The following is a 16,499-nucleotide window of genomic DNA, read 5'->3' as shown; positions in this document are numbered from 1 at the left end:
AGTGCACCTAAGCACGCCTACTTTTGGAGCTCTTTAGTATGAAGATAAGAAAAATATACGAAATTACGGAACTGTGTACCCTGTTTTATCCTTATTGTTGGTGTTTCTTGCGCATGCGCACAAAGCACGGGGATAGTTACGGTTACTGACTCAGGAACCTTGTATATTATATACCTCGGTTTCATACGTTTAATAAACTGGATCACTGTTGTGTTCACTTATCGATACACTACGATGGAATTACGGACCAGTTTAACATAAACATGGTAAATAGATAGACAGCTGATAATCATAATTGATTAAGAAATAACCTGGAAGAAGAAATGAGTTAACTATTGATTATAACAGAGACGAGAATGCCATCGTGTTTGTTCTGCTAAAAAAAGCAGGAACATTGGAGTTTATGGTTAGATTTTAAATATTTATTGTCTCCAAACTGGGTAAATTTGATATAGTAACAACCCCCCCCCCCCCTTTTGTTTTTTAATTTAAAGAACCACACATCGCGCTCGCTTAACAAAGTAACAATAAGAAATAATTATTGTTAGTTTCAAGAATAATTAATCGTCAAAACTTATCCCCTCCCCGACATCAAAGGAAGTTAAATGTATTATCCCAAAATTAGACCAAATTATTATGATATAAGGACGTCTTGACAGGCTATTATTTTATTTTGTTTTGTTGGGTTTTTTTTTTGCTTTGACGTCTTCCTCCTGTATGAAAAAAACATAATAGACCCCCCCCCTTTTTCCCCATAATATAGCTTTTTAAGAAGTCATAATTATTTGGACTACCCCTGAATATATTTCAGACAGACTCTTCTCTAAAAAAAATGTAAACATGATTTGAGAGAAATCTTTGGAATAGTTTTTTAAATGATTTAATTATTATGTCATGTATATAATTAACATTAACATAGTTATAAACTGAGACTACTAGTATAACACATAGTGTTATAGTAGTCTCAGCTATAAACTTTCCATTGTATTGACCAATATGACTAACTCATATGCTCTTTCCCATAAATGTCACAATATCAATATATTACAGTAAAACTGATAGTTTGATGACATTGTTTAAGACTATTGACCTCAGGTCAGCCTAAACTGATTTTAAAACTGTAATTTATTCATTAAAACAGTTCAAGACATGCACCTTCTGAAATGTGATTGCATCAAAATTAAACCTAAGGCATAACATACTTAGTGTGCAGGAAGTGCCACCAAATAAATACTGAGTTGTAAAATTAGATGATGATATTTGTGAAGTCAAAGATATTATAGCTAGTTATAACTGGTTTTAGATATAAACCTGAGTAAAAGGTTGATTTATATGTGCTCTTTCATGTTTAGATTATAATTTAAATTTAATCTTTTGAATTTTTTTTTATAATATTAAGACATTAAAATCACAATTATTTATTTATACACAAAAAAATAATTTTTGTCCTTTTTTAGTTGAATGACTGTACACAAACATTATACACACATAATTTTGATAATTCTGTAATGTTTTTTTTTCTATAGCCCCAGAATGTGACAAAAGACTTATTAATCCAGATTTACAAAAAATAGAAATAGTTCAGCTACCATAAGACTGCTATGACAAAAATTCTGCAGTTTCCAGAATTTGAGGTAGAGTATAGTTAGGAATAGTTTTGATTATGCAGATGCTTAGTTGCCATAAACAATTATGCCCTTGATACAAAAGCAGAGGAAACAAAAAAGTATGAAAATAGTTGAAAAAAGTAATCATTATTACCTAGTCATATACTGTAAATAGGAAAAGAGAAAAGCACCGGTTATGATTTGGTATTTTTAATAGCATTATCATTTGTCCATAACTTGGAATATATACTGGATTGAGCTTGATATTTATTTAATATCATTGACACATGGTTGCAAGAAATGAAAGATGGTAATTTAAACCTAGCAATTTTATTAAGATTTAAAAAAAAGCTTTTGATTTGGTAGAATATGACTTTCTTTGTTTAAAGCTCGACATGTATGGATTTAGTGAGACTACTGTCTAAGTTTTTTTAGTTTAAGTCGTACCTGAATAACAAAAGGTATACATCTGTAATGTTAACTCTGAACAACAACATGTAAAATTTGGTGTTCCCCAATGTTCTATACCTTGTCCTCTATTGTTTGTGCTATTTATAAATGACCTTCCCTTATGCATTAAAAATTGTGAAACAGACCTATATCGTTGTATATGCTGATGACACCACTATTCATAAATCAGGGGGAAACATCTAGAAAATATAAATGATGATGTTCAAGAAGATTTATACAGGGTTGAAGAGTGGTGTAAAATGAATAACATGTTCATAGATGCAAATGAAACAAAATTTTTGATTACTGGAACAAAGCAGAAACTATTCAGACTTTTCAACCAAACTTGATAATAAATTAAAGTATTACAAAATTCTTCATGTGAAAAAATATTAGTTTCAAAATTGACAGCCCACTAAGTAACTGGAGAAATCAAATTGACCAAGGTTGTGCTAATATATCATCCAGAATATACCATCTTTCTTAAATACATTTTTTTTTATATCTGCAAGAAAACATAATACAATGGGTGTTCTGCCCCTAATTGACTACTGTTGTATTATTTAGGATGAATGTAAAAATTGAGGGATAACAAGAATTTTAAAAATCCAAAAAAAGGGCAGCATGATAAATTCTAGATGCAGATCCGTTATCCCTCTTGGTATATAGGAGCACTATATTCTATGTTAACCTCCGACAGTAGGTATAAACAAATACTGTTGATAGACGGTATATAGAAGCACTATATTCCATGTTAACCACCGACGGTAGGTATAGACAGATACTGTTGATAGACGGTATATAGGAGCACTATATTGTATGTTAACCACCGACGGTAGGTATAGACAAATACTGTTGATAGACGGTATATAGGAGCACTATATCTTATCTTAACCACCGACGGTAGGTATAGACAAATACTGTTGATAGACGGTATATATATAGGAGCACTATATTGTATGTTAACTACCGACAGTAGGTATAGACAAATACTGTTCATAGACGGTATATAGAAGCACTATATTGTATGTTAACTACCGACAGTAGGTATAGACAGATACTGTTGATAGACGGTATATAGGAGCACTATATTGTATGTTAACCACCGACGGTAGGTATAGACAAATACTGTTGATAGATGGTATATAGGAGCACTATATTGTATGTTAACAACCTACGGTAGGTATAGACAAATACTGTTGCTAGATGGTAAAAAGGAGCACTATATTGTATGTTAACCACCGACGGTAGGTATAGACAAATACTGTTGATAGATGGTATATAGGAGCACTATATTGTATGTTAACTACCGACGGTAGGTATAGACAAATACTGTTGATAGACGGTATATAGGAGCACTATATTGTATGTTAACTACCGACAGTAGGTATAGACACATACTGTTGATAGACGGTATATAGGAGCACTATATTGTATGTTAACCACCGACGGTAGGTATAGACAAATACTGTTGATAGACGGTATATGGGAGCACTATATTGTATGTTAACCACCGACGGTAGGTATAGACATATACTGTTGATAGATGGTATATAGGAGCACTATATTGTATGTTAACTACCGACAGTAGGTATAGACAAATACTGTTGATAGACATCAACGGTTTATGGGAGCACTATATTGTATGTTAACCACCGACGGTAGGTATAGACAAATACTGTTGATAGACGGTATATAGGAGCACTATATTGTATGTTAACCACCAACGTTAGGTATAGACAAATACTGTTGATAGACGGTATATAGGAGCACTATATTGTATGTTAACTACCAACGGTAGGTATAGACAAATACTGTTGATAGACGGTATATAGGAGCACTATATTGTATATTAACTACCGACGGTAGGTATAGACAAATACTGTTGATAGACGGTATATGGGAGCATTATATTGTATGTTAACCACCGACGGTAGGTATAGACATATACTGTTGATAGATGGTATATAGGAGCACTATATTGTATGTTAACTACCGACAGTAGGTATAGACAAATACTGTTGATAGACGGTATATGGGAGCACTATATTTTATGTTAACCACCGACGGTAGGTATAGACAAATACTGTTGATAGACGGTATATACATTGTAGGAGCACTATATTGTATGTTAACCACCGACGGTAGGTATAGACAAATACTGTTGATAGACGGTATATAGAAGCACTATATTGTATGTTAACTACCGACAGTAGGTATAGACAAGTACTGTTGATAGACGGTATATGGGAGCACTATATTGTATGTTAACCACCGACGGTAGGTATAGACAAATACTGTTGATAGACGGTATATGGGAGCACTATATTGTATGTTAACCACCGACGGTAGGTATAGACAAATACTGGTGATAGACGGTATATAGGAGCACTATATTGTATGTTAACAACTGACGGTAGGTATAGCCAAATACTTTTTATAGACGGTAAATAGGAGCACTATATCTTATGTTAACCACCGACGGTAGGTATAGACAAATACTGGTGATAGACGGTATATAGGAGCAACTACCGACAGTAGGTATAGACAGATACTATTGGTAGACGGTATCAAAGAGCACTATATTGTATGTTAACCAGCGACGGTAGGTATAGACAAATACTGTTGATAAACGGTATATAGGAGCACTATATTGTATGATAACTACCGACGGTAGGTATAGACAAACTGTTGATAGACGGTATATAGGAGCACTATATTGTATGTTAACTACCGACAGTAGGTATAGACAAATACTGTTGATATACGGTATATGGGAGCACTATATTGTATGTTAACCACCGACGGTAGGTATAGACAAATACTGGTGATAGACGGTATATAGGAGCACTATATTGTATGTTAACCACTGACGGTAGGTATAGACTAATACTGTTGATAGACGGTATGTAGGAGCACTATATTGTATGTTTACCACCGACGGTAGGTATAGACAAATACTGGTGATAGACGGTATATAGGAGCAACTACAGACAGTAGGTATAGACAGATACTGTTGATAGACGGTATCAAAGAGCACTATATTGTATGTTAACCAGCGACGGTAGGTATAGACAAATACTGTTGATAAACGGTATATAGGAGCACTATATTGTATGTTAACCACCGACAGTAGGTATAGAGAAATACTGTTGATAGACGGTATATAGGAACACTATATTGTATGTTAACCACCGGCGGTAGGTATAGACAAATACTGTTGATAGATGGTATATAGGAGGGGTACCACGATTTCCCGAGAACTACGAGAACAACATAATATCCCGAAAACAAGATTATATATCCCGAGAACAAGATTTTTTATGGTTTTATATGTGTTTTTTTGCTTAAATAAGTGTAACAGCATACAATAATTAAGGTTTATGGCGTTCATAATTAATAAAAGTACACGCAATCTTCAGAAAATAGATTTTTATGTCTTGTTACTTATATGCAAATTCCTTGTTGAAAACAATATGGCGGACGTTATATTTTGTAAGGTAGATAACTCGACTTGAAAGCAAAGTACTGTAGTACTGTTTGCTCACTGAGGATTTTGTGTTGTAGAATTTCGTTATTTGTGATCTGGTGCATTTGCAATATCTAATTGTGATCATTCTGCATTTGAACTGTGTTGATGCTATTTCATTAATTCTAATGAATGAATTTATGATTGACTCATTGACATAGTAACACAATAAATAACGTATGCTTCTCTTTGGATATATAAAATAAGAAATATAGAGATCAGATTATTTATTTGAAGTACAAATCCAATGTATACAATGGTATAAAATACAAGAAATTTAATGTTTAAAAAAAAAGTGGTACAACATATAATTACATGGTCTTTTCAATCATAGTAACATAATTTGTTTAAGAAATCTTGAAATTATAAAAGTAACATATCAAACAAACCATTCAATTATCAAAATTCCAAAATAAGATATTCAAAATTTGCCATTTTATTTTTTTTTCTTAAAATTTTATATGTGTTCTCTATTATTTTTTCCCTAAATATCAGCACCTTTCTGTATAATAAACATAAACATATATAAATATTACATAGCAGTACTGTACATAGTCTTCAGAAATATATACAATAGAAACCAGTAGTTTTGTTTTCTTATAATTGTCAAAAGAGAAAAAAAAAAGGTTTTTGTTACCTCTGGTCAGCCAACCTACATTTGTATACTAGTAAAACATGTTTGATTCGTTAATAAATAGAAATCTCAATACAAAGTGTTCTTATATATATGGATTCCATAAATATAAACAATAATGTTATTTACAAAGAATGTTAAAGAACTGAAAAGTATGTCTATGTACAGAAGGAAATAAAAGTCTTGTGTATTCTTATAATCGTGTGTATTATCTTTTATTTTAGGGCTGTATTATACACATCCAACTGAATATATCTAAATCTAAATAACAATATTGTATTATGATGTAATACGCAACTCTTTAACATTATAATATATTATAAATGTATTTATTATATAATTGTGTTATACTTTTATTTTAAATATAGAATTATTTACATCCATGAGTTTGATTCCTATCTTTTGCGAAAATAATTTATTTTATTTAAGAAAATGTTAAAACTACAAAGGTACCCTGCACAAGGCACGGGCATACCTTATGAAGTCCGCGACAATTATTTATTTTATTTAAGAAATTTTAAAACTTTAAAGGTACCCTGCACAAGGCACGGGCATACCTGATGAAGTCCGCGAAAATATTTTATTTTATTTAAGAAAATGTTAAAACTACAAAGGTACCCTGCACAAGGCACGGGCATACCGTATGAAGTCCGCGAAAATTATTTATTTTATTTAAGAAAATGTTAAAACTACAAAGGTACCCTGCACAAGGCACGGGCATACCTTATGAAGTCCGCGACAATTATTTATTTTATTTAAGAAATTTTAAAACTTTAAAGGTACCCTGCACAAGGCACGGGCATACCTTATGAAGTCCGCGAAAATATTTTATTTTATTTAAGAAAATGTTAAAACTACAAAGGTACCCTGCACAAGGCACGGGCATACCGTATGAAGTCCGCGAAAATTATTTATTTTATTTAAGAAAATGTTAAAACTACAAAGGTACCCTGCACAAGGCACGGGCATACCGTATGAAGTCCGCGAAAATTATTTATTTTATTTAAGAAAATGTTAAAACTACAAAGGTACCCTGCACAAGGCACGGGCATACCTTATGAAGTCCGCGACAATTATTCATTTTATTTAAGAAATTTTAAAACTTTAAAGGTACCCTGCACAAGGCACGGGCATACCTTATGAAGTCCGCGAAAATAATTTATTTTATTTAAGAAAATGTTAAAACTACAAAGGTACCCTGCACAAGGCACGGGCATACCGTATGAAGTCCGCGAAAATTATTTATTTTATTTAAGAAAATGTTAAAACTACAAAGGTACCCTGCACAAGGCACGGGCATACCTTATGAAGTCCGCGACAATTATTTATTTTATTTAAGAAATTTTAAAACTTTAAAGGTACCCTGCACAAGGCACGGGCATACCTTATGAAGTCCGCGAAAATATTTTATTTTATTTAAGAAAATGTTAAAACTACAAAGGTACCCTGCACAAGGCACGGGCATACCGTATGAAGTCCGCGAAAATTATTTATTTTATTTAAGAAAATGTTAAAACTACAAAGGTACCCTGCACAAGGCACGGGCATACCGTATGAAGTCCGCGAAAATTATTTATTTTATTTAAGAAAATGTTAAAACTACAAAGGTACCCTGCACAAGGCACGGGCATACCTTATGAAGTCCGCGACAATTATTCATTTTATTTAAGAAATTTTAAAACTTTAAAGGTACCCTGCACAAGGCACGGGCATACCTTATGAAGTCCGCGAAAATAATTTATTTTATTTAAGAAAAAACCTGATGCAGTTATAGAAAAAAATGAGGTTGTTCTATTCCCATTAGGTTATTTTCTATTCCCATTAAGTTATTTTTCTGACAAGGAAACAAAATCAGTAAGCTAATACATGGTATAAAGTTTATGACAATACAGATACATATTTAAATAATCAAAATTGTTCTTATGGTTCTGAACTGGTCTTTGTTCTTTTGAATGATGTTGTTCTTTCATTGATCTTTCGTTTTCTCTGACCAATTTTCTTTCCAAGTGACCTGGGTTTAATTACTGTCATTTTCCCATCGCTGGAAATTGACACTTTGTTGTCTTTAGGGACAAACCTCCTAAATCTGTTGAACAGTCGTTGGCGCTCCTCGCTTGTTTTGTTAATCCAAATAGTTTTGGAAATGGTAAAATGTTGGTGTGTACTAGCCAATCTGTACTGCCCTGTGCTGACAATTGATCGGAGAAGGTCCTTATATTGTGTTTTAATAGCATCCTCAATGATCTGTACTAAGTCTAAGAGTGGTTTAGATTCCCATGCTATGGACCTTTTGAGGACATGGTTTAACGACTCACTATTGTTGTTGGTCCATGGCTTATCAAAGTGTCCTTCTGGGAGATCGGTCTCCCATAGCTGTTGAATGTTATTTTTTAACCGGTTTTCAAAGTATCTGTTGAAGGTGTTTGTTGATTCCATGGTCTTCTTACTTATTTCATCACTTTTGGCTTCAAAGCAAATTACATCATCAGCGGTTAAAAGTCCTGAGTTTCCAAAGATTGAGTCCAAAATAACATCTCGATCTTTCTATCATGGTCATCTTCGTCGATGGTGTAAACTGTTTCTAAAGTCTCCGTTCTTTTCCTCTTAAACAATGGAACAAAGTGATTTGTAATAAGGGTATGTCCCGTAGGTATAACAGCTGAGGTCCACATGATTGTACAAGCTGGAGCCTCAGAAATGTTGACGTTTCGACCGCAGACCTTTCTCGAATATGGCTCTGATACAAATTCCATGTTCATTTGTGGTGGGAAGTATGATCTTATGGGTATCTTTAGAACAGCACTGAGGGCAAACATGTGCATCATATCTGCATATGTTCCAAGCATTCCGACATCTTTTGCTAATTGGAGATATGTATCCTGTATTAGGTCAGTAAATCTGGTGTGATTGGGATCGTAAAACATGGGATATGAAAGTATTTCAATGAGTGTCAAGACTCTTAAGACAATGTACATACTTTCCGACCCAGTGATCGCCCGGGAGACAGCTCTATATAGACAATTCCCGTCACCATATGTTTCAGCAGGGTAGAATTCAGACAATATTGCCGGATGAAATTTGGCTAATATGGACGAGGATACACGATCAGCAGTGTGTTCAATCTGCGTTTCATTTGCTGTCGGAACTTCTATAGAATATGTTTGAAGTAGTAGTGCTTCAGACTTTGTTACATTGCGGGTAATGCGGTGGGGCTGACCAACTACTGCTTGTAACCTACAAGTATTAAATATATATATAAATACCCAGATATGAATATATATACCTATATAAATATCTTACTTTTTTGGACAATTTTGGCGTAACTTTTTTTTAATAACTGAATAACTCTAAACTATCGTTCCATGTCTTTTTTTTTTTATTATACAACAATCAGTGAATGGAGGTGAATTTTATAATTGAGAGCATCTATAACAAGTAAATACACAATAGATAAATCACTGTTCATACATGTTTTTTGTGATGGAAGTGTGAAATTCTTTTTTATATACACTCATATATAATATGATGGCACGTAAGTATGACATTATGTTGTTAATACACATATTTAATTATCACAAAGTATACATAATACATTTTAATATTTATTTAACACCAAGCCTTAATGCAGCTAAAAGTAGTCCAAATACATTATGTCCTTTCCCATCGAAACCTGTGCCCCAGAAAGTATCACAAACATTATGCGCAATGTAACCTTCCGATGCCATTAGTATATCACGGAATTCTTCAAACTGTACAAACTTTATTTTCAAAATTTCGGCTTGGACAATTGGCTTCATTTGTTCCCATTCAACACATGTTTTAATAGATTTTGACAGTTTTTTTGCATTTTGGGCGTTATGTGCTATTATGATTTTAGCATTTAACTCGTATTCTTCATGGAAAATGGCTTTTTGACTTTGGTACATATGTTCGGCAGATTTGAAAGTTATACCATTATTATTCAAGAGAACAGGGTAGAAATTGGATAGAACGTCTGTTTTCCCTTTTACGTAAGTAATCATTCTTGGTTTGTATTTCTAAACGTTTTGTACTTCTGAAGAAATCTCGGTCAATAACATTGTAACTAGTTCGGACTCTATTTATACTATTTGTAAAATTTACAATTAATTTATGAATTGTAAATACTGTTCAGATGTTTATCATTCATCAAAACATTATTAACTAATCTATCTACTAACTGTAATTAATTAAACCGGGATTACAATAAATCTGAATTAATCTCAAATGATTATGGAAGTGTGCCCTATAATCAGTGTCATAAACCATTAGACAATTTCAAATAAACATGTGTCAAAGTCAGCTTGCAATACTCTCTGATGCGTATATAAATGACTGTAAAACCTAAGAGTGTCATTCAACTATTTATGGTCTTCGGTCGCTTATCTTAAATAGTTGAATTTTGGAAGCAATTTCGTAAATTTTTGTAATTTTTTTTATAATACCCTAAAAGAGTTCAGTTGCCGTTTTGGAAAGAAAGTATCGATATTTATAAATTTATTTACATCTATTTGAGAAAAAAAATATATAAGTATATATTTGAATAAGTGAGTTCCGTTTTTGAAAATTATTTTTGTTTCATTCTTTTTTTGAAGTGTTTAATTGAATTACAAATTACCATTTTATAGAGATTATATTTTACATTTTATGAAATAGTTCAGATAAATTTTTTAAACAACTATATTTCAAATTCCTCTTTAAAAATATATATTTTATTTTATTTAATTGTCAGTAAATTGAGCAAAAATATATTAAGTTCTTCATATCCGCTAATATGTTGAACGTTTTAGTACTCGGTCATAGCTATGTTGAACATTTGAGGCGTTTGTGCGAGGATAAAGGGAAACCCCACAAGTGGGAATACCCTTCCAATGCTCGTGGAAAAGTTTCGGTGCAGATGCATGGCTATCCGGGTGCTACTATCAAAAGGTTAATTACTGAAATTGAATCAGGCTTATTTGTACATTATGCGCCTCATGTTGTCATATGTCAAATTGGCTCAAACGATTGCAGTAATTTACAATTTGATGAGACTGCTTTCGAAAAGGACTTAAATACTTTTATTGGAGCTTGCCTTTCGAGGGGAGTTGCAATTGTATTCATGTCCGTTTTGCAGCGGTCTAGATTTCGCGTCCGACTCACTCCCGAAATATACAATGCCAGAAGAGACGTAGTTAATCGAATGATGTTGAACAAAGCTGTTCAAAATCCTTTAGTTTTCTATTTCAAACCGGTTAATGTATATCGAAAGGAGTACGAGGCGTTAGACGGAGTGCACTTCACGGAGAAAGGGTACCGGGCCTTTCTTCTCGCTCTGAAAAAATCACTCAGTTGGTTTATTAACCGTGTTAGTAAGCGAATTGATTGATCTTTTTAAAGCGACGTTCAAATGACAGTCAGTAGGATGTGAATATGTTATATATGCTGTAAATACGCTTTTAATTTTTTTGTATTATTTATTTATATCGTAAGAGTTTAATTATTATTATTGTTGGGTAATAAAAAGTAGAATTGTATTGCATTGTGTAGCGTTTGTTTGTTTAATGTATTGCACTGTGTAGCGTTGTATTTACTGTTTGATTAATGTATATTTATAAATTTATTTTTTTGTCTTTGCTTGAACCTTGAAACTCATGTCTTGTGATTTTTTGTAATGCCGACTGTAACTAATAGTATTAAAATGTTATAGACCTGAATTGGTAATAAATTAATAATCTTATCTCTAGGTTTTGAATATACATGTCATAAGTGGATATACTAATTAACAAGTTATTGTAAAAGTTGGTGGACACGTGCCTGTAATCGTTGTTAATTGGAAAGATCATAGGTCATAATAAATATATCACAGATTACTTACACATAAAATATTACTCCTAAAATAGATACAAATCAGCACCAATAACACAAAGGACACATTAAATGCCATTATCGAAATATATGTAAAAAAAAAATGCCTACCTTTTCAATGATTTTACCCCGTCGAACTCTTCATTAGTGAAACAACAATTCTCACATAGAAAAGACAGGTTAGCATCAGACCATTTCTTTAACAATACATCACTCATGGGTACACATTTGGTATGGACCCATTTCTCACAGCCAGTGCACTGAATTGCATCAATGACACAATCATCAGTACATTCAGTACATTTTATACACGGATATTTCATTTCCTCTGACATTTTGGAAGAATAAGCACCAAAATCGTAAATTACTTTTTATATGCAAAATGTTACTAAAATAATACCAAGCCGTTGTCTTCATATTTCTTTGATGAACAAAATTTGAGAAAATTGAAATTTTTGTACTTTGTATTAAAACAACACCAAGCTTTAGTTTAAAAGGAGATATTTGGAGAAAATTGTCCAGTAATTACAGCATTTAATAAGAAAACAATATAATTACTAAGATTTTGGATCATTTTGAAAACATGTTATTTTAGTAAAAACTTTGACGAATCATAATTTATTTCATTTTATTAACAATAACAATAACGATATAAATAAAATTTATTAACAATAGAGACATATAATTAATTAACAACAATCAGTTTTATATGAATGTTTAACATTTTTTTTTAATAAAATCTATTCTTTCAGTACATTTGATACTTTTCTTTTCTGTCAGTTCTTCTAAGATCTTCTAATACTTTGATTTTCTTAAGTTGTCTACCTTTAGAATGTCCGCCATATTGTGTCAACAAGGATTTTGCATACAAGACATAGAAAATGATTTTTTGACCTGAAATTGCATTTTTATTGAATAAAAACGAGTATTATCTCTTATTAATATTCTTTATTATTGTAAAAAGTAGTAAAAACACAATAAAAACACCTATAACACAATTAAAAATCTTGTTCTCGGGATATATAATCTTGTTTTCGGGATATTATGTTGTTCTCGTAGTTCTCGGGAAATCGTGGTACCGTATATAGGAGCACTATATTGTATGTTAACTACAGACGGTAGGTATAGACAAATACTGTTGATAGACAGTATATAGGAGCACTATATTGTATGTTAACCACCGACAGTAGCTATAGACACATACTGTTGATACACGGTATATAGGAGCACTATATTGTATGTTAACTACCGACGGTAGGTATAGACAAATACTGTTGATAGACGGTATATGGAAGCACTATATTGTATGTTAACCACCGACGGTAGGTATAGACATATACTGTTGATAGATGGTATATAGGAGCACTATATTGTATGTTAACTTCCGACAGTAGGTATAGACAAATACTGTTGATAGACGGTTTATGGGAGCACTATATTGTATGTTAACCACCGACGGTAGGTATAGACAAATACTGTTGATAGACGGTATATAGGAGCACTATATTGTATGTTAACCACCGACGGTAGGTATAGACAAATACTGTTGATAGACGGTATATAGGAGCACTTTATTGCATGTTAACCACCGACGGTAGGTATAGACAAATACTGTTGATGGATGGTGCAAAGGAGTACTATATCGTATGTTAACCACTGACGGTAGGTATAGACAAATACTATTGATAGACGGTATATAGGAGGACTGTATTGTATGTTAACCACCGACGGTAGGTATAGACAAATACTGTTGATATACGGTATATAGGAGTATTGTATTTTATGTCAAACATCGACGATAGGTATGGACAAAATCCGACAAATACTGTATACAGACAGTGTATAGAAGTACTATATTGTATGTTAACTTCCGACAGTAGGTATAGACAAATACTGTTGATAGACGGTTTATGGGAGCACTATATTGTATGTTAACCACCGATGGTAGGTATAGACAAATACTGTTGATAGACGGTATATAGGAGCACTATATTGTATGTTAACAACCGACGGCAGGTATAGACAAATACTAATACTGTTGATAGACGGTATATAGAAGCACTATATTGTATGTTAACTACCGACATTAGGTATAGACAAATACTGTTGATAGACGGTTTATGGGAGCACTATATTGTATGTTAACCACCGACGGTAGGTATAGACATATACTGTTGATAGACGGTATATAGGAGCACTTTATTGTATGTTAACCACTGACGGTAGGTATAGACAAATACTGTTGATAGACGGTATTTAGAAGCACTATATTGTATGTTAACTACCGACAGTAGGTATAGACAAATACTGTTGATAGACGGTATCAAAGAGCACTATATTGTATGTTAACCAGCGACGGTAGGTATAGACAAATACTGTTGATAAACGGTATATAGGAGCACTATATTGTATGTTAACTACCGACAGTAGGTATAGACAAATACTGGTGATAGACGGTATATAGGAGCACTATATTGTATGTTAACTACCGACAGTAGGTATAGACAAATACTGGTGATAGACGGTATATAGGAGCAACTACCGACAGTAGGTATAGACAGATACTGTTGATAGACGGTATCAAAGAGCACTATATTGTATGTTAACCAGCGACGGTAGGTATAGACAAATACTGTTGATAAACGGTATATAGGAGCACTATATTGTATGTTAACTACCGACAGTAGGTATAGACAAATACTGTTGATAGACGGTATATAGGAGCACTATATTGTATGTTAACCACCGACGGTAGGTATAGACAAATACTGTTGATAGATGGTATATAGGAGCACTATATTGTATGTTAACTACAGACGGTAGGTATAGACAAATACTGTTGATAGACAGTATATAGGAGCACTATATTGTATGTTAACCACCGACAGTAGGTATAGACACATACTGTTGATAGACGGTATATAGGAGCACTATATTGTATGTTAACTTCCGACAGTAGGTATAGACAAATACTGTTGATAGACGGTTTATGGGAGCACTATATTGTATGTTAACCACCGACGGTAGGTATAGACAAATACTGTTGATAGACGGTATATAGGAGCACTTTATTGCATGTTAACCACCGACGGTAGGTATAGACAAATACTGTTGATGGATGGTGCAAAGGAGTACTATATCGTATGTTAACCACTGACGGTAGGTATAGACAAATACTGTTGATAGACGGTATATAGGAGGACTGTATTGTATGTTAACCACCGACGGTAGGTATAGACAAATACTGTTGATATACGGTATATAGGAGTATTGTATTTTATGTCAAACATCGACGATAGGTATGGACAAAATCCGACAAATACTGTATACAGACAGTGTATAGAAGTACTGTATTGTATGGTAAACACTGACGGTTGGTATGGACAATTTCTGTATCATGCATCAATTGTAAATAAAAGTATCATGTGAGTGACACAGGCTCATTGAAGCCTCTAGTTTTGATATTATTAATGTGGAGATCTGGTCTAATTTATCATTTTCTCTATTACATGCATGATAACTGCAACAATTGAATTGAAATAAAAGTGATAATATTTCTGTTGTAGGTTATCAAGATTTAGTGTTTCCATACAAGTGACAAAGATTGAACAACAAAAACATCTCAAACTTTACAGGACAGAGTAGACTTTTTTCACTGTGCTTAGTTTTGTCTTTATGTCTAAATTATGATACCTTTAAAAAAACCAATAAAATATGGAATAACATTTATTTCTATCTTATAAAGTGGAGTGAAGAAATAAGGGGTCATTCAAAACATAAGAATATATTGCTATCATATATGCAGATCAGCAGCCCATACATTTGCTATAGCACATAAATATGGGACCAATAATTTCAAGTTGACTTTTAAAAAAGACCTTATTAATGTTATGCGAGATACCACCAAAGACCACTAGGTGTTGATCAAATGATATTGTAAATAAGAGGGTTGTCCAAAATATTTCCAACAGCTGTTTGATATACACTACCTTAATCAAACCACAATGGTAAAAAAACAGTTTTGGTCAGTCTTAAAAGAAGCAAATATAATTTAGAAAAAGTGCAAGCTGTTGATAAAAACTACAAATAACTGCCAGTCCTAAATGTGGGTGGAGATTACCATTTAGCACAAATGAGTTTCTGGACTAAAGAGAGTAATTTCGGCACAAACCGATTATACTCTTTCAAAAACTATGTGTAGTCCCTTTTATAAAAGTGTCAGATTATCTTTCTATCTAGAGTATCTATGACAACTAACTGCTGCTCCTAGTGACGTTAGTCTTTGGTTTATGAAAAGATTGGATATATTGTCACAGATTAGCTACTAAATATATGCACACTGAAATATAGTCCCTTAAAATTCCCATGGCTGTGTACATGTTCAGATACGAACTATGAAAATTTTGTTTATATC

General features: G+C 32.8%; 1 protein-coding gene and 1 long non-coding RNA gene across 3 annotated transcripts in view; both read left to right on the top strand.

The window, feature by feature from the left end:
• LOC139519344 (E3 SUMO-protein ligase ZBED1-like) overlaps window positions 1-16,499 on the top strand; it is a 35,942-nt gene that overhangs the window by 810 nt on the left and 18,633 nt on the right. The window lies entirely within an intron of this gene.
• On the top strand, window positions 203-15,810 carry LOC139519340 (uncharacterized). The gene is made up of 3 exons (XR_011663570.1): window positions 203-406; window positions 1,527-1,634; window positions 15,652-15,810. It is a non-coding gene; the product is annotated as an uncharacterized lncRNA (long non-coding RNA).

The sequence above is a fragment of the Mytilus edulis genome, chromosome 4 (assembly GCF_963676685.1).
Source record: "Mytilus edulis chromosome 4, xbMytEdul2.2, whole genome shotgun sequence".
NCBI lineage: Eukaryota > Metazoa > Mollusca > Bivalvia > Mytilida > Mytilidae > Mytilus > Mytilus edulis.
The sequence above is the reverse complement of the archived record's forward strand: the minus strand, read 5'-3'. Positions and strand labels throughout refer to the sequence as shown.